Source organism: Elephas maximus, chromosome 3 (genome assembly GCF_024166365.1).
Source record: "Elephas maximus indicus isolate mEleMax1 chromosome 3, mEleMax1 primary haplotype, whole genome shotgun sequence".
In the NCBI taxonomy this organism is placed as follows: Eukaryota; Metazoa; Chordata; class Mammalia; order Proboscidea; family Elephantidae; genus Elephas; species Elephas maximus.
In genome coordinates, this window is record NC_064821.1 from 153,134,081 (window position 1) to 153,159,539 (window position 25,459).

The window sequence follows — 25,459 nt, forward strand, 5'->3', positions numbered from 1 at the left end:
AAAAATTTTTTAAAAAAAGAAGAGGCCCTCCTGCAAATTTTCCAGAAACAGACTGTCATCGTACTAAGCATCTTCTGAACCACAGCGGCCACTACTTATACTGGGTTCACAACCAAAGTCAGGCAGACCATTCATAAAGGATGGGGTTGCTCCAACTTAAGACACTAACATCATTATGAATATAATTTTTATACATAACTTAAGGTAATTTGTCCAGACTATTTTTCTTTTCTGTGAAATGATTACAATTGTTTTGCACTTACAGTGTGAGACGAAGTCCTTAGTCCAAAACAATATATGCCAACAGTAAAACTAATTTAAAAGATACTTCTGTTATTACCTTGTACGTATATATTACTATATCTAACATCTGCATTCGAGAACTTTAAGTTTAGTCAAAAGCAGCCATATTAATATAAAAAACAAAAATAAGTCATCTCTACTTACCCTTCGTGCAGTATAATGCAGTGGTTACAATGTTTTTTTTCACAATGTAGGCTTTACAGCCAGAATGACCTAGGTTTCAATTCTAGCTCTGTGACTACTAGGTGGTGACGTTGGGTAGGTTATTTAATGCCTCAAAATTATGCAAAAATACTTAGAACAGTGGCTGCAATAAATGTGACAATTACCAACCTCATTATTTTACTAATATTAACAGGCTTCCCTCCTGAAGCTGCTGGGAAGCTTCAGGATTCTGAAAAGCTCCATTTATTGTATGTTACCCTATGTCTGTGCTGATACGAAGATGAACAGCAGCCAAATAGGCATTTAATGTTCATGGAAAGAGCTTAAAATTAATTCTCGTTTTTCCTCTTTGAAACATTTTGTAATTTTTTCCCCTTGCTTAAAGTTAGGTGGCTTCTCCAGAACAACCATCTCTGACTTCCTGTGTTACCTGTCCTTGTTGCGTGGATACATGGAAATATACCAACCTGCCCCACTTATTGAATTGGATATCTAGAAATCCACAGCACCCAGGTGTGCAAATTTGCTCAATTCTCCCTCCGACTAGGTAAATCCGGGGGCTTACTCAGCAGCTAGCACCTCTGGAGCCTCAAAAAGGTAAAGCCCGCAATGATAAGGTCAACTGGGCAGTTTCTTAAGAACAAGGGCCCACACCCACCGCACACCTTAGCAGGTGGTTAGACCCACTGATGTGGAGATGGCACCGCTTACAAGGCTGATATGTATGCTTTTGGGTTGCATGGGGGATAAAGATGAATTAGGTATGGTCTTGGAAAGCAATGAGATGATAGATACTATAATCTTTAACAATGACATTCAAGTGGAAGTCATCCAACAAAAAGGCAGCCCACCACCTGATCACCTATCGTGTCAAGTTTCATAATTCACACAGAGCTCCCACATAGCTTTCTAATGGGTTAAAGATCATCAGATATTTGGGGAATGCCTCCACCCTAAAAGAGAGATAACAAACAAGACAAACACACAACTGAAGGAACAAATGAACATACAGAAAAACCAAAAACGGAAACAGACAAAGCAGAGAGCAGTGGAAGACGTACTAAAAAAAAAAAAACAAAAAACTATAATTAATAATCTTAGAAACAACAAGATACCGTGTACAGAAAATAAATACATCAGAAAAAGCTTGGTAATTAAAAATAACAAATCAACGTAAGGGTTAGATTATAATGTTGAGGAAATTTATCTGAAAGTAGAACAAAAAGGCAAATGGGGAAGAAAAAGAATATGCATATACAGATTTAAGATCCAATACCTGAAAAACATAAATTTTCTAAACAGAGAAAAGAAAATATGAGTGGAGAAATTATCAAGGAAATAATGTAAGAAAATTTCCCAGACTGCAGGGTATGATAAATCCATTGCCATCGGGGTAATTCTGACTCATAGCAACCCTACAGGACAGAGCAGAACTGTCTCATAGTTTTCAAGGCTGTAATCTTTATGGAAGCAGACTGCTGTATCTTTCTCTGGAGGAGTAACTGGTGGGTTCGAACTGCCGACCATTTGGTCAGCATCCGAGCACTTAACCACTGCACCACCAGGGTTCATAAGGTGTGATACGCAATATTAAAAAGGCTGACCAAAGTGTCCAGCAAAGGGGGTGAGAGGTCACATACCAAAAACACAAAAATCAGAACAGCATCATCCTTTTCAGAAAAAATGGTGGGAAAAAAAACCTTTAAAATTCTTAGTGAAAAGTAGTTGTCAATTTATAATTCAGTAGCAAGCCAAGCTAACATTCAAATTTGAGAATGAAATAAAGAACATATTTCAGGCATTGAAGGACTCAGAAAATTTGCTTTTCTTAAGAAACTGTTGAAGGACATGAAAGCAGTAAAAAAAAAAAAAAAAAAAAACTCGTCCCTCAGCAAGGGAGAATGAAGCAAACCAAAGACACAAGGGGAAGGTTAGTCCAAAGGACTCATGGACCACAACTACCACAGCCTCCACCAGACTAAGTCCAGTACAACTAGATGGTGCCTGGCTACCACTACTGACTGCCCTGACAGGCATCACAATAGAGGGGTCCCAGATAGAGCTGGAAAAAAAATGTAGAACAAAATTCTAATTCACAAAAAAAGACTAGACTTACTGGTCTGACAGGGACTGGAGAAACCCCAAGAATATGGGCCCTGGGCACCCTTCCAGCTCAGTAATGAAGTCACTCCTGAGGTTCACCCTTCAGCCAAAGATTGGACAAGCCCATAAAACAAAACAAGTCCGAAGGGGCACAACAGCCCAGGGGCAAGGACTGGAAGGCAGGAGGGGACAGAAAAGCTGGTAACAGGTCCCCAAGGTCAAGAAGGGAGAGTGTCGACATGTCGTGGGGCTGTTAACCAACATCGTAAAACAATATGTATACTGTTTGAGAAGCTAGTTTGTTCTACAAACCTTCAACTAAAGTATAATAAAAATAAAAATAAATGGTTAAAAAAAGAAGAAAAAAAAAGTCTCTCCCCTGAATTCTAGACTTAAATATTCAGCTGCCTAATTGACGTCTGCAATTAGATATTTAGTAGAAATTTCAAAATTAGTAAATCCAAAACCGAATTCATTTCACTCCCAAACCTGCTATTCCAACAATCATCCACATTTCCAAAAACAGGTAGTCCATTCTTACAGTTCCGCTGGTTCAAAATTTTGGAGTCAATTTTTACTTATTCCTCTCACACCCAGGTCTGTTGCACCAGCAAAGCCCATTGGCTCAATCGTTAAAATGTATCTAGCATCTGACCAAGTAGCCCTGATGGCGCAGCGGCTAAGTGCTTGGCTGGTAACCAAAAGGTCAGTGGTTTGAACCCACCAGCCTCCCCTGGGAGAAAGATGTGGCAGTCTACTTTTGTAGATTGTTTTTAGATGCCATCCAGTAGCAAAGTTTCGAACTCATAGCGACTTTATGTACAGCAGAACGAAACATTGCCCAGTCCTGTGCCATCCTCACAATCGTTGCTATGTTTGAGCCCATTTTTGCAACCACTATGTCAATCCATCTTGCCGAGGGTCTTCCTTTTTGCTGGCACACTATTTTACCAAGCATGATGTCCTTCTCCAGGGATTGGAACCTCCTGGTAGGAAATCCAAAGTAAGCAAGATGATGTCTCATCATCCCCACATCTAAGGAGCATTCTGGCTGGGCTTCTTGCGGCTTTGGAAACCCTGGAGGGCAATTCTACTCTGTGTCCTACAGGGTCAATATGAGTCAGAATTGCATCTGACCAGCTCATTACCTCTATTACTATAGCCCAAGCCGCCAGGCGTATTTGTTTACCCTAGTCCCTCTGTTACAGAGTAAGGCCCCAGGGATTGTGGCTGTATTTTAATAATCTCAAAGGCTAGCAGATCTGGTGCCTGGTACTCAGCATGGCTTAAATTAAAAACACATTGCTCATATCAACAGGTTATTTGGACAAACCTTCAGGCAAGACTAGCCAAAACCCATGGCAGAGAGCTCCAACTCTATCCTATGAAAATTTGTGGAAAACTGATGACTTGATGTCTGAAGTCTTCTTTTTAACCATTGAAATCATTAAGCCACAGGTTAAACTTTTACTTTTTCAGAAGAGATTTAAAACCACTCTTCATATTCAGTTAGAGATCACGTCACACCTGTAAAAATGGTGGTGTGGTGGGGGCATCAGAGGTCCTCCTTATCTAACTTCAAAAGGGGAAAGAGAATGACCATTAGCATCAACCCAAAGCTGATTCCTATGAAGTGGAGATCAGACATACCTCCTCCCTCCAACCTTTTTTCCAATTTTGACAACACTAGCAGTCCCCCCCCACCCCCCGCCCCACAGATACTCTCTATTCCTCTGCTGCATTTGATAATTCGTTGCAACAGCCATACAGAACTCGGACCATACTCACAGTTACGGGGCTTATTAGGGAAGTAACAAGTTACAATTCAGAATCAGAAACAACTTAGGATAGAGTTCTTCGATCAGGACAGCCTCTTCTCAGCCATGCCTGCAGGCAGGCCTCTCTCTGGCCCTCTGCCCTGCTCTAGGAAGTGTTACAAGTTTTTTAGCTCCGTCAGTAAGTGCCGGGGACACCTTACTCCACCAGGATCTTCCTGCCCAAAGGTGCTCAGCTGTCTAGCTTTGTGGGTTGGTAAGCCTGGCTCTGCCAACAGCGCCTGGAGGTACCCCACTCCATTAGGAAGCTTCCTTCCAGAACGTGCTCTTGCTCCATGGGTCAGCATACCCAATGTAACTGCCTTGCTCTGTGGGCCAGGAAGCCCCCCTTACTATCTTGTGCCAGTCTCTTGGTTCTGCTGCCTCCATTTCTCTGCAGCCATTTCTCACCGTCTTGCATCATCTCCGGTGTTACTGCTCTCTCTCTGTCTCCTGGGTCTAGGAGGTTCTCAGCACAAGGACCCTGAGTTGAAAGGATGTGCTCTGCTCCCATCTCTTCTTCTTGGTGGTAGTGAAGTTCCCCCCTCTTCTCTGGGATTGGCTCACTTTTGAGCTTAGTGGCAAAACTAGCCAATCCCCTTGTTTAGAGTTCCATAACCTTATTTGCATGGGCCCACCCCCACAGGGTTCCAAACACTTTATTTGCATTATTAGCAGGCTGACCAATTCCCTGGGTGGGCTATAAACACCTTATTTATATAGTTCCACTGAATCATTTTGTGGGCGTCACAAAACCATGCATGGCTAGAAGGGCCATGCAAAGTAATTCACTGTACTGCAATACTTTAGAGGTCATTGTTAAATTTCCTCTAAACTTCCTTTTAGCTGAAATGCCCTAATTTCTTTCATTTTTTCCACATAGATGCTGTGGTCTTAGTGATGGTCTTCTGACTCATTTCCAAGCTTTTAATCTTCCTATTTAGTTATGTTGGTGGTGCAGCAGTTAAGAGCTTGGCTGCTAACCAAAAGGTCAGCAGTTTGAATCCACCAGCTGCTCCTTGGAAACCCTATGGAGCAATTCTACTCTGTCCTGTAGGGTCATTATGAGTCAGAATCAACTCGATGGCAATGGGTTTTTTTTTTTTTTTTTCGTTATTTAGTTATGCAGCCCTAAATTAAACAAGCTATTTAATAAGAGTTAGTGTGGTGTCATAAGATTCCTAGAGTCTACTTTTCTTTTAATGCACTCCAGTGCATACTTTTTAAAATATACCTGTACTGCCTTGTAAAAGAAAAATTGTCCCAACTTCTATGATATAACTCTAGAGAAATTAAAATTGTAACCCTTCTTATATTCCTCTTGTTATAGTTGTTACTAGTTATCAACTCATTGCATATGTATATTTGCATTTGTCTAACAGTTAAAACTGTATGTAGGAATCGGTTCAAAGGTTTTCTGTACGTTTGTCTGTGTCTACAAGCAGTTCTTTATAGTCTTCTGTAGGGAAAGAACGGGGTTGAAAGATAGGGTGGGCAATAGGGAATGGCAGCTAATGGGTACAAGGTTTTTTTTTTTTAAGGGTGATGAAAGTGTTCTAAAATTAAATTAGGGTGATGGCTGTACAACTGTAAGTATATTAAAAACCACTGAATTATACACTTTAAACAAACGAACTTAAAACCCATTGCCGTCGAGTCGATTCTGACTCACAGTGACCCTATAACCCTATAGGACAGAGTAGAACTGCTCCATAGGGTTTCCAGAGAGCACCTGGTGGATCTGACCTGCTGACCTTTTGGTTAGCAGCTGTAGCTCTTAAGCACTATGCCACCAGAACTTTATGGTATGTACATTATATCTCAATAAAGCTATTAAAAGGAAGAAAAAAAAGTTTCAGTTCACACAAGACTTGAATCTGTTCTCTTGATAGAATGCCTAATCAATTAGAAATTATTAACTTCCTTATAACTGATAGGTTAGACAGCTGATCATTATACAGGAAGTTCCCAAATAACAATGTATTGGAATTACAACCAACCGTACTTAAGACCATCCTTCTTTTTTTGGTACACCTTTCCATTAGCAATACATACTACATACAGTTCTGCAACGCATATGTGCTGATGTTATCATTCTCAGATGGTCACTCACAGATGTTCAATGTTATGATTTATAAAGGTACTGATGATGAAAACTAAAATTAAAAAAAAAATGAGATACTTGACTTACGTCAGAAACTTAGGACAGAGTCGTCAGAATGGAACCCCATCGTAAGTCGGGGACTACTTGTATATAGTAAAAACTTTAAATTTTGCAGATGTGCTCAACAGTACTGAATTGTAATCAGTGTCTTTGTTTCTTCAATGACTGTTGTAAACTTGAGGTAATGTTGCAATAATGCGAAACTATGGAATGTCACACTCCTCTGGTAAGTTTATTAAATCTTTTCTTAGCATAGTTATGGCAATATTTGACCACACTTAATCTGTACAGAATTATCTTTGTCCTTGATTTACACAATCTGCTTTTTCCTTCCCATTCTAAATGGTTGTCAAAGATCTGATAAATTTTTAATATGAACAGATTACATTATTTTTAAGGGACAATGCAATTATAGTTGCAAGATAATTAATCTGAAGGCCTGGGACAACTAATATATATATACATATTTTTAAAATTATTCTTTTTTCAAATTTTAACGTGCTTTAGGTGAAAGTTCACAGTTCAAGTTTATTTCTCGTTCAAAAATTTCAACATATAATATTTTGTGACATTGGTTGCAGTCCCCACAATGTGACAGCATTCTCCCCCTTTCCGCCCCAGGTTCCCTGTATCCATTTGTCCAGTTCCTGTGGGACTAATGTTAAAATTAGGTAATTAATGACTAATCATTAGCAAAATACTTATTATCATACAATAGATTTAACCTACATGTTCATGTCTATACTTGTTTTGTTCTTCATGACATCCAAATAATGAGAGTATAATCATATTGGTTTATAACATGCTTTATAAAATTTTATCTTAAAAACTAAAAGTCAACACTACATATTGTCATCACCATCGTTTAATAAATTGTTTACCCAATGTGATTTATATTAAAAAGTACACATATTGAGATAAATTAAAACTATTTTTAAAGTAGTTTATGTAAAATAGAAAACTGACAACTCAGAAAAAAAAATTTTGAGGCAATCTTTTCTCAGTATAAGGCTGTAAAGTTATGTACTTATTGTATAGTCTATTCAGATTATCATTTTTTTTTCCACCCCACCCAAACTCATTCTTTCAGAAGGGCCAATTAACTTTCATGCTTTCGTGCAGCTTTTTGGTGTTCTCAAATTTATAAATAATTGAAAGCTAACAAGCAGAATAAAAGGGTTCCTGCCTTCTATAGAAGTTAAAATTGTAACCTTTCTTATACACCTTTTGTTATAGTTGTTACCAGTTAATAACTCAGCCAACAGCTATGGTTTTCTCTTATTCTCTATTCTTACCTGACAACTTTAGTATTGCTTTTTTTAAAAAATCATGTCTCAAATTTGGAGCAATAAAAGAGGAGGAGGTGTTTTTAAACACAAAACATATTTGATACTCACTAGAGAGCTCCCAGGTAGCACCAAAGGTTTGCTTCCTCTCCTTATGACCCAGGATGTGGCACTCCCAGGTAGCACCAAAGGTTTGCTTCCTCTCCTTACGACCCAGGATGTGGCACTCACAAGCAAAAGGATGCTAGAAATAAGTGGTTTTAATTGGCTTGTTCCTTGTTTCCTTAATTAGGTCAACAGTAGGTTGCTCTGTTTATTGCACTCATATTATGGGGAAAGCTGTCAAGTTAAAAAAAAAAAAAGTTAATAGGTAAAATGTTAATAGGATCATGTTGTTAGACACCCTCTCAGGAGTAGTAAAAGTATACTCATGTTTGGGTATGAGGGCTGACTGACACAGTGATTGTCAACAAATTTACTTCTAAGATTTTATTTGTAAATTTAAAATACCTGTGTGTCACTTAGAGATTAATACACTACTTGCTATTTTTAGTTGTTGCTGCATAGATTTCTTAGGATATGGAATCCTGATTTCAAATCACAAAGTCTGTAAGAAGAGGTAGTTTTACTTTTTCCTTTCCAATTTGTATGTCTTTTCATCTGTACTGCACCAGCTAGCCTCCAGTACCACGTTAAATACAAGTGATGAGAGCCTATGTCTTTACATACTTCCTGATCTTCAGGCAAAAAGACTTTTTAATAAATAAATAAATAAAGGTTCTTTAAAAATAAAAGGTCTTTATGAGATTTACAGATGATATTTATGACAATCCTTATCATGAATGGATGTTGGCTTTTGTCAAGTGGTTTTTCCACATCTACTGAGATAACAAAGGAGGAAAACTGTTTAATCATCTATACAGTGAATTATAGCAACTGATTATTGAAAGTTAAACTAACATAGCCTTCCTGGAATAAACCCCTTCAATTTCCTTGGAGGAAAGTTTTTGACTCTAAATTAAATTTCTTTGAGAGGTTATTTAGATTTCTATTTCATCTTTGTCAGGTTTTACAAGTTGTTGTTTCCAAAGATTTTTTTTTCCCATTTCATTTAAGCTGTTGAATATATTGGCGTATAGTTTATCATAATATTTCCCGCTATCCTTTTAATGTCCATAGGATCTGTAGTGACACCCTTTTTTCATTCTCGATATTGATAATTTGGGTTCTCTTTGTCTCTCTCTGTCTTTCTCATTTTTATGGATTTTGCCAGATTAACTTCATTAATCTTTTCAAAGAACCAACTTTTGGCTTACTTAATTTTCTCTATCATTCATTTGTTTTCCACTTCATTGATCCCACTATTGAATTTATTATTTCTTTTTTCTACCTTTTCTGGAGTTCAATCTAGCTTCCTCTGCTGAAAAGTAAACCAAACACCCACTGCCCTCGAGTCGATTCCAACTCATAGCGACCCTATAGGACAGAGTAGAACTACCCGATAGAGTTCCCAAGGAGTGTCTGGCGGATTCAAACTACCGACCTCTTGGTTAGCAGCCGTAGCACTTAACCACTACGCCACCAGGGCTGAAAACTAAGATAATTTATTTTAAATCTTTCTATTTTTTAATAAATTCACATAATGCTTGCTCACTCTATCTAGCTACATACACCTGGCTTTAGGTATGTCCCTTTAACTTTTCCCCACTAGTTTTGATGTTGTATTTTATTATAATTCATTTTGAAGTATTCTTAATTTTTTTCTTTGACTTGGAAGGTATTTAGAAGTGTGTTGTTTTATTTACAGATATTTAAGGCTCTTCTATTATCTTATTGTTACTAATTTCTAATTTAATCGTACGGTGGTCAGAGAATATACCGTAACATTTCAATAATACTATTGTTCTGACCTTTGTTTTTTTTTTTTTTACTTTTTATTGTACTTTAGATGAAAGTTTACAGAACAAACTAGCTTCTCAAACAGATAGTACGCATATTGTTTTATGACATTGCTTACCAACCCCACAACATGTTAACACTCTCCCTTCTCAAACTTGGGTTCCCTATTACCAGCTTTCCTGTCCCCTCCTGCGTTCTAGTCCTTGTCCCTAGGCTGCTGTGCCCCTTTAGCCTCGTTTTGTTTTATGGACCTGTCTAATCTTTGGCTGAAGGAAAACCTCAGGAGTGACTTCATTACTGAGCTGAAAGGGTGCCCAGGAGCCATGCTCTCAGGGTTTCTCCAATCTCTGTCAGACCGGTAAGTCTGGTCTTTTTTTGTGGGTCAGAATTTTGTTCTACATTTTTCTCCACCTCTCTCTGGGACCCTCTACTGTGATGCCTGTCAGGGCAGTCAGTAGTGGTAGCCAGGCACCATCTAGTCGTACTGGACTCCGTCTGGTGGAGGCTGTGGTAGTTGTGGTCCATTAGTCCTGACCTCTATTCTTTTTGATAAAAAGTCAGTCATCATCCATATTGCTGTTATTCTTTGTGTAATGTACCTTTATTTTCTCTGGCTGCTTTCATAGTTATCTCTTTATCTTTGGTTATTAGCAGTTAGACTATGATGATATCTCCAGGAGTAGTTTTCTTTTCTTCTTCTTCTTCTTTTTTTTTTTTAATTGTGCTTTAAGTGTAAGTTTAGAAATCAAGTCAATCTCTCAAAAATTTATATACGCCTTGCTATATACTCCTAGTTGCTCTCCCCCTAATGAGGCAGCACACTCCTTCTCTCTATCCTGTATTACCATGTCCATTCAGCCAGCTTCTGTCCCTCTCTGCCTTCTCATCTCCCCTCCAGACAGGAGCTGCCCATACAATCTCATGTGTCTACTTGAGCCAAGAAGCTCACTCCTCACCAGTATCATTTCCTATCTCATAGTCCAGGCCAATCCCTGTCTGAAGAGTTGGCTTTGGGAATGGTTCCAGTCTTGGGCTAACAGAAGGTCTGGGGACCATGACCTCCCGGGTCCTTCTAGTCTCAGTCAGACCCTTAAGTCTGGCCTTTTTACGAGGATTTTAGGTCTGCATTTTATCCCACTGCTCTCCTGCTCCCTCAGGGGTTCTCTGTTGTGTTCCCTGTCAGGGCAGTCATTGGTTGTAGCCAGGCACCATCTAGTTCTTCTGGTCTTGGGCTGATGTAGTCTGTGATTTATGTGGCCCTTTCTGAGGAATAGTTTCCTTGTGTTTATCTGCTTGTGGTTTCATGTGCTTCTTGGATCACCACATTTACGTTACACCAAATTTGGGGAATTTTCTGTCATTAATTCTTAAAATTGTTTTCTGGTATTTTTCTCTCTTTCAAGGATTTCTGGGAAATTATGTTATGCTCTTGATATTGTCCCCCAGGTCAGCATTTTTTCATCCGTTTTTCTCTCTAATCTTCAGATGGGATACTTTCTATCGATCTATACTTACATTCTCTGCCCCTTTCTTTTGCTATCTCCAATTTACTGTTAAGCTCACTGTAAGGTGCGAAATCACCTTGCAGTAGGCAATTTGGCCTTTGTTCTTGGTTCCTTCTAGCCAGACCAACACCTGAGGCCAATGAGGGGGTGCTGGCCAGACACATGGCTACATGGAAGGGGGGAAAGCAATAGGAGCCCTGAACCCTGAGGCGAGATGAACTTCCTGATTGGTGGCCATGCACTGAAGAGGGTAGCATGTCCCTCTTTGGGACATGGAAGCTCTGTGGCGTGACCCTTCCGAGGCCTCACCCTATGCATCTCTTTATTTGTATCCCTTCTAGTTATAATAAATCTGTTGTAGGCATGCTATATTCTCCGTGAATTCTGTGAATCATTCCAGCAAATCAATTAACCCACAGGGGCTATTTGACAGTTTGAAAGAAGGTGTCCCTTTATCATCTAAGCTCTGATCTGGGTCTGGGTGACTCTTGTTGTTAGGTGCCATTGAGTCGGTTCTGACTCAAAGTGACCCTGCGTACAATGGAATGAAACACTGCCCAGTCCGGTGCCATCCTCAGAGTTGTTGCTATGCATGAGCTCATCATTGCAGCTACTATGTCAATCCATCTCCTTGAGGGTTTTCCTCTCTTTTGCTGACCCTGTACTTTACCAAGCATGATGTCCTTCTCCAGGGACTGATCCCTCCTGATAGCATGTCCAAAGTATATGAGACAAAGTCTTGCCATCCCCCCTTCTAGGAGCATTCTGGCTGTGCTTCTTCTAGGATAGATTTGTTCATTCTACTGGAAGTTCATAGACTATTCAATGTGCTTTGCCAACACCATAATTCAAAGGCACAAATTCTTCTTCAGTCTTCCTTATTCATTGTCTATGTTTTGTATGCATATGAGGAGATTGAAAACACCATGGCTTGGTGCACTTGCAACACTAAGGCACACCTTAGTCTAAAAGTGACATCACTTTTTTTTTTTTTTTTAACACTTTAAAGAGGTTATTTGCAGCAGATTTGCCCAATGCAATATGGTGTTTGATTTCTTGACTTCTCCCTGGGTGTTGATTGTGGACTCAAGTAAAATGAAACCTTTGGCAACTTCAATTTTTTTCTCCATTTATCATAATGTCGCTCATTGGTCTAGTTGTGAGGATTTTTGTTTTCTTTAGGTTGAGGTATAACCCACACACAAGGCTATAGTCTTTGATCTTCATCAAGAAGTGCTTCAAGCCCTCTTCACTTTCTGCTAGCAAGGTTGTGTCATTTGCATATCACAGGTTGTTAATGAGTCTTCCTCCAGTCCTAATGCTGGGCTCTTCTTATAATCCAGCTTCTCAGATTATTTGCTCAGCATATAGAATGAATAAGAGTGGTGAAAGGATACAACCCTGACACACACATTTCCTAATTTTAAACCACACAAGTATCCCCTCATTCTGTTTCAACGACTATCTCTTGGTCTATGCACAGGTGGCTAGGGCTCAAGAAATGTTGCACAGATAGCCAGTATGAAAGATGGCATCTGTCTGACTTAGCTCTAACCTGACTCTGGGTGGTGATGGTTAGAGAGAGAGTGTGCCACATGAGTAGTTGTTGCTGAGGATGGACAAATGAGAAGGTGAGGACTGGATTCATTTCTATACTTTGGGAATTGGATTCATGCTGATCCTTACCACACAGCTAGCAACGAAAGTGGGATTTGCCCACTGTGCCTCTTGTTTAGTGCACTTGTACTACGGATTTTTCGGTTCTGGAATTTCCATTTTGTTCTTTTTAACAGTTTCTATTTCTTTGCTGAGATGCTACATCTATTAACTTATGATTATAGTTCTTCTCACATTTTTTAAAAAGCAGTTTTAAAAATCACTAGAGCCCTGTTGGTGAAGTATTTAAGAGCTTAGGCTGCTAACAAAAAGTTTAGCAGTTCGAATCTACCAGCTACTCCTTGGAAACCCTATGCGGCAGTTCTACTTTGTCCTATAGGATCACTATGAATAAGAATCAACTCAACAGCAACGGGTTTGGCTCTACTTGAACATTTGGGTCATATTGAAGTTGATTTCTACGGTCTTGGTTATAGATTATATTTTCCTGTTTATTTGCGTGTTTTATAATTCGATTTATACTAAACATTCTGGATGGTATATTAGGGAGGCTCTGAATTTTGTTATATTCTTCTAAAGGATACTGATTTTAGTTTTAGCTGGCTATTGGCTGTACTTAAACTCCAAACTTTGTCTCCCATAAGGTGGGCAGCAGCTAAAATATCTGCTCGGGTTTTTTAGCCTTCCAGCTGTTATTTTCAGCTAGGCTTCATGGAGTTTCCCTGCCCATGATCATTTCAGGGGTCAGACAAGGATCAATTCCTGTTCAGTTTCTACTTGTTTTTGGTTGTTTTCTACTGCCTTCAAATGCTTGGTTTTTATATTTTGCTCAGCTTGTACAATCATTATCTGCTGGAGGGTTAACTGATACAAGCTATTCCACTATCAATGCTTTATTTTTTCAAAGATATTTGATAAAACCCCTTTTGTCCTTCTTAGGCTATCTCTAACCTACGATTTAACAGATTATATCAGTGTTTTTGGAAAGTGTATTCTTAAAAATATGTAATTAAAAGGCTTCTAACTTAGGATGGAAAATGATACAGGTGAAGAACGAGCTTCTTGGATCAAGTGGTCACATGAGACTACGTTGGCATCTCCTGTCTGGAGGGGAGATGAGAGGGCAGAGGGGGCCAGAAGCTACCCGAATGGACACGAGGAGAGAGAGTGGATGAAAGTACTGCTATCTCATCAAAGGGAGAGCTATTAGAGAGTATAGCAAGGTGTATGTAAATTTTTGTATGACAGATTGGTCTGATTTGTAAGCTTTCACTTAAAGCACAATAAAGATTAATTAAAAAAAAAAGGCTTCTAACTTAAACATCTCTGCTTATTGAGTATTCCAGCAGCTACACCAAAATATGAACCACTCTTTGGCATGTTATACAAACTGCACATGCATATACATACCACATACATCAGAAACCCTGTTTTAGGGGTTAAGGAACTATACCCCTCAGAATACTACCCAACATGAGCACACCTTTTAGAATTCTGGAACTCGTTAGGTTTCCTGTATGCTATCACCATGAAGGAGAACGTGGAAACTCTGAGGAATAGCCTGTAGGGGATGTTCAGAGGAGAAGCTGTGACCACAAACTAATGTGGCCTCAGGAGAATGTAAAGACAACCCTTTTAATAATCAAAACTTAGAGGGGCAAACTTAGAAAAACACAACTAGCTTCTGTTAAAACAAAACAAACAAAAAAACCTATTGCTGTTGAATCGATGCTGACTCATAGCGACCCTATAGGACAGAAGCAGAACTGCCCCACAGAATTTCCAAGATTGTAATCTTTACAGAAGCAGACAGCCACATCTTTCTCCCCTGGGGCGGTTGGTGGGTTTGAACTGCCAACCTTTAAGTTAGCATCCAAGTGCTTACCCATTGTGCCACCAGGGCTCCTTTAGTTTCTGTTAAGGGTCATTTAATCAAACTTTACCTACTCTACCTACATTTAAAAATAATAAAACTTATTTATAGATTGCTTTTTTACTGTTACAGAGTCTATGATGATCCTCTAGAAAATAGGACATATATATTTTCATAGTCTATGCAAAACTACTCAGAACGGCAGTCATTACTTTACATGTTGAGACTCCTTACTTCTCCTGATAATGTAGTTATTTGCACAGGCTCATTAAGAATCTGTCCTATACAAGACCAAATAGGCAATGCCTGCCCAAAAGCAAAGATGAAAAGGCAGGACCAGACAAGAAACCTGGACAAATAGACATGGAGAACCCAGGATGGAAAGGGGCAGAGTGCTGACATAACACAGGGATTGCAACCAATGTCCGAAAACAATTCGTATATAAATTTTTGAATTTGCGTTGTAAACTTTCAATAAAATTTAAAATAATAAAAAAAGAATCTCTCCTCCTTCCTACCAGTACATAATCGAATAAAACTAATCTACAACATTTGCATGCCAAAATTGTCACATTTAGAGATGAATTTCATTTAATTTGGTGTGACAATCCCACTATAAAAGTCCTAGAACTGCTTTTCATAAATGGCAACAATGCCTACAAAGTCTTCCCAGGATACCAGTCTGGTATCTGCTCTATTGCCTACAGATTCTCAACTTTGCAAGAAGTGAAAAATATAACTTCCTGGCAGTACAAGAATCTTGGGAAAAATAGACAGTCCTCAAGAAAAAGGGATACCACAGTTATAAATACTATAGGCAGAGCCTAACAGAGATAAATTGTATGCTTCTTGGGTCCTAGTCTTGGAATAGAGAAGCTAAGAAGGGCAATAAAAATATTTCTGGCCTAAAAAAAGAAAAAAATATAAACCTCTGCAAAAAAGTTAATTCCCTGGCCTAGTTGTGGTTCAGCATCATACAGCACTGAATTTGTTGATGATACAAGACAGTTTATAAAGGTTAATAAATACATTTTGCCGTAGCTTTTAAAATAAAACATGCCAAGTAGAACAGAAGATACAAAATATAGAAGAGCTCAGGTCCATAAATTACATGAAATAGATAATAACACTGAAACACTGCCAGTTTGGATTGTGCCCAGAAAATTTTCACAGATGTAGAAAACCAGTTGAAAACAATATCAGTATTTATACTAATATCGTTGATAATCATGATGGTGTATAAAAACTAAAAACCTGTTGCCTGTCGAGTCGATTCCGACTCATAGCAAACCTATAGGACAGAGAAGAACTGCTCCATAGAGTTTCCAAGGAGCGTCTGGCCTGGTGGATTTGAACTGCCAACCTTTTGGTTAGCAGCTGTAGCTCTTAACCACTATGCCATCAGGGTTTCTTGATGGTGTATATACAGTATAAATTAAGAAATCTAAAAAGTGATTGAGTAGGTAACAAATTGAATGGCCTTAACACAAAAAGGGAATGAGACACACTGAATCTTTCCTTGAACAAGGCAGATCTGTAAAGACTGTTTAAATTTTAAAAAGTGACTATCTAAAAAAAACAAAACAAAACATTGTTTTAAACTTGGTCTGGGATAGAACCTTACTGGAAGTTATCATTCACAACTTCCTTCTGTGAAGATATTTATATTCCTGATTGTGCTAAGTTAGGGGAAAATCCTATTTTAGTCACCTATTTTGTGGTAAGGGTCAGCATGAATCCAATCCCTAAAATGTAGGGAGTGATCCAGTCCTTGCCTTTCCCACTTCTCCATTCTCGTCACCAGCTGCCCAGAGGTACACTCTGTTTGACCTTAGCCACCCAGAGCTAGATCAGAGCTCACAAGTTAGATGGACACTGTCAAACAGGCAAATGCCAGCTGCAAGCTGGGGAGTCCACATGACACTCTGCCCTTCTGCCCTACTGGATGCATACCTGGGGCTGGTTTACCATTTACTCCTTCAGGATACCAGCCACAAGCTTGGGAGTCCACATGACACTCTTACTTCTTAATCTGCTGGATTCCACTGCCCCTTTGGTTTCATTAATTCACTGAAACAACTCACAAAATCTCATGCGGAGTAAACCATACTTACAGCTGCAGAGTTATTATAGCCCAAAAGGATACAGATAAATAGACATATAAAGTGAGTTCGGGAACGGTTTCCAATACAGGGCTTCCACGTCCCCAGGGGATGAACTCCCCTCCAGAGCAGATGTTCTTGACAACCGGAAAGTTCTTTGAACCTCAGTGTTCAAGGTCTTTATTGGCCTCATTATGTGGTCATGATAGATTACATCGTGCCTTTTAAGGTTAGTCAACATTGGGCCACCAGGTAGTCACTCTTGTTCTCGTCAGTCCCCTACTCATTAGCCTCAGGTATGGTCTGGTAAGTACAAAGGCCAAATTGCTTTCTGCAAGGTGATTCTACAACTCCCACTGACAAAATGCTTAAGCAATTTTCTGATGAACTTTAATGGGAATAAGACTTGTCCTGGGAAACCAGTTACTCAGCTACCCAGTTGACTGTCAGCTGTTAGTAAAGAGTCTACTGATCTTGAATCCACATTTTTTATCTAGTCTAACAATGATTAGCCTAATATGATCAGGAACCGGTGGAAGAAATCCAAGCTGCACTGATGGCACTGGTGAAAAACAAGGCTCTGGGAATCGACGGAATAGCAAATGAGATGTTTCAACACATGGATGCAGCGCTGGAAGTGCTCATTCGTCTACACCAAGAAATTTGGAAGAGAGCTACCTGGCCAGCTGATTGGAAGAGATCCATATTTATGCCTATTCCCAAGAAGGGTGATCCAACCAAATGCAGAAATTATCGAACAATATCACTGATATCACATGCAAGCAAAATTTTGCTGAAGATCATTCAAAAGTTGACTGCAGCAGTGTATCAACAGGAAACTGCCAGAAATTCAAGCTGGATTTAGAAGAGGATGTAGAACCAGGGATATCATTGCTGATGTCAGATGGATCCTGGCAGAAAGCAGAGAATACCAGAAGGATGTTTACCTGTGTTTTATTGACTATGCTAAGACGTTTAACTACGTGGATCATAACAAATTATGGGTAATATTGTGGAGAATGGGAATTCCAGAACACTTACTTAATTGTGCCCATGAGGAATCTGTACATGGATCAAGAGGCAGTCGTTTGAGCAGAACAAGGGGATACTGCATAGTTTAAAGTCAGGAAAGGTGTATGTCAGGGTTGTATCCTTTCACCATACCTATTCAATCTGTATACCGAGCAAATAATTCGAGAAGCTGGACTATATGAAAAAAAATGGGGCATTGGGATTGGAGGAAGATTCATTAACTGCGTTATACAGGTGACACAACCTTGCTTGCTGAAAGTGAAGAGGACTTGAAATACTTACTGATGAAGATCAAAGACCACAGCCTTCAGTATGGATTACACCTCAACATAAAGAAAACAAAAATCCTTACAACTAGACCAAGAAGCAACATCATGATACACAGAGACAAGATTGAGGTTGTTGAGGATTTCATTTTACTTGATTCCACAATCAACACCCATGGAAGCAGCAGTCAAGAAATCAAAAGAAGCATTGCACTAGACAAATCTGCTGCAAAAGACCTCTTTAAAGCGTTAAGAGGCAAAGATGTCACCTTGAGGACTGAGGTGCACCTGACCTAAGCCATGGAGTTTTCAATCACCTCATATGCATGTGAAGCTGGACAATGAATAAGGAAGCCCGAAGAAGAATTAACGCCTTTGAATTGTGGTGTTGACAAAGAATATTGAATATACCACCGACTGCTAAGAGAACAAACAAATCTGTCTTGGAAGAAGTACAACAAGAATGCTCCTTAGAAGCAATGATAGTGAGACTACATCTCACATATTTTGGACTTGTTATCAGGCGGGATCAGTCCCTGGAGAAGGACATCATGCTTGGTAAAGTAGAGGGTCAGCGAAAAAGAAGAAGATTCTCAACAAGATGGACTGACACAGTGGCTGCAACAATGGACTCAAGCATAGCAACAATTGTGAGGATGGTGCAAGACCCAGCAGTGTTTCATTCTGCTGTGCATAGTGTAGCTATGAGTTGGAACCGACTTGACAGCACCTAACAACAACAAATGCCTAAACATCCACTCTTCCTATAAAATATCCCTATTAAGAATGAATTTTTCAACTGAGCTACCAGAAGCCATTTCTCTTACTTACAAGACTGACATAAAACTTTGACATATCCTCACAAATTATTTGTCCAAAGAGTTTTCTTTAAAAGTCTACTAGTTACACATCACTTCTCCTTAAAACTAATTCTGCTCGTGCCTGATTTAACTTTTACTGTAGTTAATCTTCCTCCACCTTGCATTTCATTCGTTTATTCATTTGGCAAATGTTAATCGATCCTTTGCTACATGTTGGACACTTCTAAACAATGGCAATACAGCAATGGACATAAAGCAAACAAAAATCTAGGATATTTGTATGATTTGTCTATTTGTTTACTTTCCTTCAAGGTACTGCTCTGTACTTTCTTTAAATGAATTTCTTTGCTTGATTTTGACTATTTCCTCCCCTCCACCAAGCTCATTTTAAATCCTTGCTTCAACATCAAGTCGCTCTATCTACCATGGAGCCACTTATATAAATATCAGACATGTTTTCTATTTCATTATCTAGCTCTGCAGATAAAATGCTTCAATACTCAACTCATATCCAAGCTCCAGATACACAAGCAGCTGCTAGTTCCTCGACTGATAACCACTTTCTGGTTATGGTGATCTGCATAGCTGTGCATTGACTGGAAAGTTGTGTATACTGGACAGTATTTCCTAGCTCTGCTGATAAGCATCTTTCATTGGACCTTGCCAATGTCAAGAGAGATAATACAAATTAGCCTGACAGAATGTTTCCCTAACGAAGTCATTCTGATACTTATCTAAAAAATCAAGGTGTTATTTTTTTTTTTTATTAGCTAAATAATCCTCTACGGTATTTTTCCAGAAGTTGGAATTACAGGTTTTACCTTTAGTATTTAGCATATTGAGAGATAATTGAACTTGTTTCTAATTTTCCTAAACCTCTAAAATATTTAAGATTAGTTAACAATTTTTACTGATTTTGAGACGTTCTTCAAATATAGAAGGACAACTCCCAGGACCCCTGAGTTTTCATATATTTAGCTTATTTTTAATGTCTTTTTTACCTAGTACTTATTTTGATGTTCAGACTTTATATTTTATATAATACTTGCTCCTAATTTGAAATCACATACAGATATATTCATACTACATATTTTATTTCCCTATTAATAAGGATGACTTTTAATTATACTATAAAATGTCATTACCAGAATTTAAAATAATAGAAAAGGAAATTTCTGCATTCCAGGATAGTAGGTAAGTAGGTAAGGAATGTTACTGTAAAATATATCATTAAATAATTATTCTACTGCTATTTCTTGAGAAGCTATGTTCTAGGCACTGTGTAGGTCCTGTGGACGAAGCAGAAAACAAGACAGATAGGGCCCTGCATGGAAGTTTCAGTACAGCTCCAAAAAGCAAACAATGAAGAAATGTTGAAAAACAAATACACTTCTGAGGTTTGAGGGTAAAGGAGAGAGAACAGAACAATATGGCTAAAATAAAGCTGAAGGAGATGAGGGATGGGACAGAATTTGCTTTTGGGGGGAAGGGGTGTGCCTGGGCAAGACAGGCTCCAGATTGTAAAAGAGGCCAATAATAGAAGGAAGGCAAGCTCCTCTAGGCTCTTCCTCTTCTGAGATTAGACATCAGAAGCCCAGGCTTTTACTCACTAGGGAATCTGAGGAAGGAACCAAACATGGGAAAGCCAAGAATGACTTCAGAGACCCCACCCTCTCCAAATAATTACTTGTTATGAACTGAAATCTCTTTGATATGGTACACAGCTTTTCATAATTATAAATAAATGGCTTAAAATGCAAATGCTCAAATACAGACAAACTAAACCAGTTACCGTTGAGCAGATTTCAACTCATGGCAACCCCACGTGTGTCAGAGTAGAAATGTGCTCCATAGGGTTTTCAACAACGAATTTTTTGAAAGTATATCATCAGGGCTTTCTTCTAAGACACCTCTGTGTGGACATGAACCTCTTCAAACTTTGGGTTAGCTGCCAAGTGCTTTAACTGTTTGCAACACCCAGGGTCTCCCTGGCTAGTCACAAGAACGAAAGACTAAAATCATAGTCTTCCCAGTGTAATAGGAATAAATAAGAAACATCTGAAACTTGGAGAGGGATTTCCATTCAAGAAACAAAAGACATAGGAGGCTTTGGAAGTTAACTTTATGAATTTAATAATTTCATCAGGGTGACACTGGGACAACAGAAGCCTTGACGAATTTTTACACATTCAGTTCGCTGTTGTGGTGGTGGTATGCCATCAAGTCAATTCCAACTCATAGCCACCCAAACTGACAGAGTAGAACTGTCCCATAGCGTTTCCTAGGCCGTAATCTTTATGGGAACAGATTGCCAGGCCTTGGCTGCAGAGCCACTGGGTGGGTTTGAACCTCCAAACTTTTGACTAGCAGCTGAATGCCTAAGGAGTGTGCCGCCAGGGCTTTTTGAATTTCAGTTTAAGAGCCAACAAAGTGTGCTTTTTATAAAGGCAAAAAAATCAATCTAATTCCAGGGGATTTGTTAATTAAAGCATCATCCGCATTCATGCAAATATACACTCATTATTCCTCACACCTTTTAGTTTCACGTGGCTCTTTCTTGATTTTCTAACCTAGTATATAATCACGCTACACCATGTATTATCAATGGGTGTTGGGAGGTTGCGGTCTCATTCATGGCTAAAATTGGCCGCGGGGGAAGGGATGTGCAAAAACCCTAGATACTATAATGGTTTGTCACTCTCCAAGAGGGGCCACGGTACATAAACAGATACACAATATATCCGTGGTATTAAACTTTAAAGGGCAAGTGATTAGGAAATAGGTATCTAAAATAGGCTTGAGGAGTGGCTGCGGTTGTTGAGCTGATTCCAATTCGTCGAGTGACCCCATGAATGCAGAGTATCAGAAGCAGATTACCAGTCCTGTCTTCTGCGGCACCTCTGGGTGGGCTCAAACAACCAACCTATAGGCTAGTAGTGGAGCGCTTAACCCTTTGTGCCACCCAGGGACTCCTCCAGGAGTGGGGATGTGTGTGTTATAAGGAACCAAAGGTTGAGAAACACTGCTATAAGAGCTCCATTGCATTCTCTCTAGTGTTTCAAACCCTCAGGCAATTTTTTGGTCCACCAAACTTACCTTTCCTCTTTGCTCTACCTTCCCAGTTTCCTCACCAGAGGAATTTGCTTTGTTCTTCTGAGTCCTTAGAAGGGTTCTTCAAATAACACAGTTCTCCTGGATTCCTTTGACTTCAGTCATCTGGAACATTTTCAGTTACGGTATTTTAATGCAAATAACGCACACATTATAAAGTTTTTTCCAAGTGCACAACCCTCTATGCTGTTTTTGTAAGCGAGCTATGTGTGTTATTTACGTGGGTACTTTATTTGCAAAAAATACAGTACTTGCCCAAGCTTTAAAACATCTTTTCTTAAAAGTGATTTTTTAATTTTGTCAATTCATTCTTTTCTTTTCTGAACTCAATTCATTACCATTTCATTACCAACTGCCATTCAATGTTAGATATGCCATAGAGTCATATTTTAAAAAGCTCATCCAATACCAAAAAAAAAAAAAAAAAAATCCTAAATTCACTCCCGAAACTTGTTAGAGTGTTAACATTTCTAAAAAGTAGATAGAAATACATTTTAAGTCCAGGTTCCTTTTGGTTTCATGCCCGATATTGAAAAGTGCTCAGTAATTATCCACTTTTTTAAAAAAATTGAGCTCAAGTAGACACATGAGACTATGTGGGCAGCTCCTGCCTGGAGCAAGATGAGAAGGCAGAGGGGAACAGGAGTTGATTGAATGGACACGATAAATACAGGGTGGAGAGAAGGAGTGTGCTGTCACATTGTACGGAGAGCAACTAGGGTCACATAACAATGTGTGTTTAAGTTTTTATATGAGAAACTGACTTGAATTGTAAACTTTCACTTAAAGCAAATAAAAAATAATAATAAAATTTGGAAAATTTTCAACATACTACTTCAAACTCTCTCCTTTTTTCCAATTGCTATGGAAAGACATCATGCTTGGTAAAGTAGAGGGTCAACAAAAAAGAGGGAGAACCTCAATGAGATGGACTGACACAGTGGCTACAACAATGGACTTAAGCATAGCACCAATCACAAAGCTCATGAAACCTGGACAATATTTTGTTCTTTTTATACATAATGTCACCATGAGTCAGAGCCAACTTGATGACACCGAACAACAAAAACATCTACTTTTTAAAAAACAAAGCCCTGCATGTTTTTCTGCACTAGCCTTGGCAGCAAGTGGGAGTATATGAAGAGTATATGCGAGCATGTGTACTTGATGTTCAAGGCCACACCAGCTTGTCTCTCTCTTGGCCAATTTGACCCCACAGTCTCTTTCCTGTAGTACATGAATGACCAATATCTAGCTGACTTCAGTCACTCAGTATTAGTCTTGATTCATGTCCTTTACCTCCTCCATTTTATTTTCCCCACTCCTCATATTTATGGTATATCATCGGGGGTCTCTTTCCATTGTTAATTCTCTCATGAAAGTCACTTCTGGTTCTAGCTTCCACACTGTGCTATGATTAGTCCTATTTCTAACTAAAGCGGTTTGAAACGCTCTGTGCTCATTATCTCAACCTTCTCTCTAAGACAGCTGCTCCTTTCTCTCAGGTAAATCCTATTTCTAATTAAAGAAATTCATCTGGACCATTATCCCATCTAAAATACAAACTACTCAAATACTGGTGACTTGCTCAATATACTTGCAACTGGAGGAGGTTACTATACCACCAAGGGCACAATTTATTAATGAAACATTAACTGTCTTACCTGGTACCTAACAGCTAGGGCTTTGTTTAAGGACTGTGGCCTACCAATAAATACCAGTTAAATTGGTGGAGAAGGCTAGATTAACAAGTCTTAAAATTAAAGAGGGAGGTACCTTTAACAATCATGTAATAGAAACAAATTATTTGAGTTTCTTGCCTAATTATTGTGATGACCTCTTTCAGAATATTTGACTAATCTTTCATTCAGGAAATAAATACCATCAACGTTTTATATTAAACAAGGAATATAAAGAAATAGAAATATGTTCCTGACTTCAAAGAATTTACTTTCATGGGATATTAGCTGGGCAAATAGCTAAAAAGATAAAATGCTAGGTAGCATGCATTGCTTGGTTTATGAACCCACAAAGGATTTAAAAAAGGGAGGCACACCAAGCTCAGCACAGGAAGGAAGTGGTATTTAGCCTGGACCTTTCAGAAGGCACAGACTTTCAGCTGGTAGAGGCTCAACTGAGAAAGAGGTGTGTGGCGGAGAGATACTGGGATTGTTAGGGTGCCTTAGGTGATAAGCCAGACCGAAGATCAGGAGTGGCAGAAAACAGGAAAGTGGGTTTGCCAAAGACTGTACATTCCCGCCTATTAAAGTATTTCTACTAAAAATCTAATAAATGCATAGAGTGGAGCAAAGGAAAAACTATGCAAGGTGAGAAAATGTTTACAAGTCAGAACTACATAAAAAGGATGTAATTCAAAAGTAAAAGATGCTAACAACCGGATTCGGCCTTTGTATAGCTGAAGGACAAGTGAACCATTGTGAACAACGACTGATCACTAAACGCATAAAGTGAAAATTAGCAGAAATTTCAACCAGTGTTAGGATACAGTGGTGTTAACCCCTGCTATTTACCGTGTACCTACTATGTGCCAGAAGCTGTCCCTCATATGCACTGTTATATTTACTTAGCAAACAATCCAGCTAGGTAGGCTTTATGAACCCCTTTATAGAGGAGGAAACTGGGGCTCTAAGCAGTTTAATGACTTGTACTAGTTTGTACTCCTACTGTGCAAGACAGCCAGAATTTGACACCCAATTTTCCCAACTTGAGGACATGAACTTTTCCCCATACCAATTCAGAATGATACATATTTTAAAGAAATTAAGTGGATTCAAAGACACCCCCATGGTAATGTTACCCTCAGTAGGTTGTGACATGTTTTTGTGAGTCATCCAGGACTGGAGATACAGCCAGCACTCCAAGAATTGTGTATCAAATCTTAGGAATGTGATGCAGCCCATAAGACTATCATCTTCATGTAGATGAGAATAGCTGATGGACAAGTACAAATTGTCCATTAGGCTAGGTCCTTCATCAGTCATTTAACAGAGATCAGTGGCAGGAACATGGGTTTTGGAAACAGATGGCTCTGATTCCAAATTCCAATTCTGCTACATACAAAGTTACACAGACAACCCCGGACAAGTGACTTCACTTTCTCAACCTCAGTTTCCAGTTACAATCATTAGGATAAGTTCATGCAGGGGGTTGGGGGAAGAGGCAGCTTGGGGTAATGGAAAAAGCATTAAGGCTGAAAGGTTTGGCTTCATTCAGAAATTAAGTCAGCTGTATGGTCTTGGGCAAGAAACAAACTCTGAGGCTCTTTATTCTTCTATAAAATGTGGATGGCACCATCTACTTTGGGGGTTGGTTGCAAGAATCTGAGATAATGTTAGGTACCCAGAGCAGCTAGATGATATCATAGTAACGTACCATGT

At 39.0% G+C, this 25,459-nt stretch overlaps 1 protein-coding gene across 3 annotated transcripts in view; it reads right to left on the reverse strand.

Annotated features, from left to right (window-relative positions):
• Positions 1-25,459, reverse strand: part of LRRC8C (leucine rich repeat containing 8 VRAC subunit C) — a 189,307-nt gene that overhangs the window by 161,545 nt on the left and 2,303 nt on the right. Inside the window, exon 2 of one of the 3 annotated variants that reach the window (XM_049879852.1) lies at positions 7,947-8,174. The exons of the other annotated variants lie outside the window; for them this stretch is intronic. The gene's annotated coding sequence lies outside the window, so the exon portion shown is untranslated. The remainder of the gene's footprint in view (positions 1-7,946; positions 8,175-25,459) is intronic. 3 annotated transcript variants of the gene reach the window in all.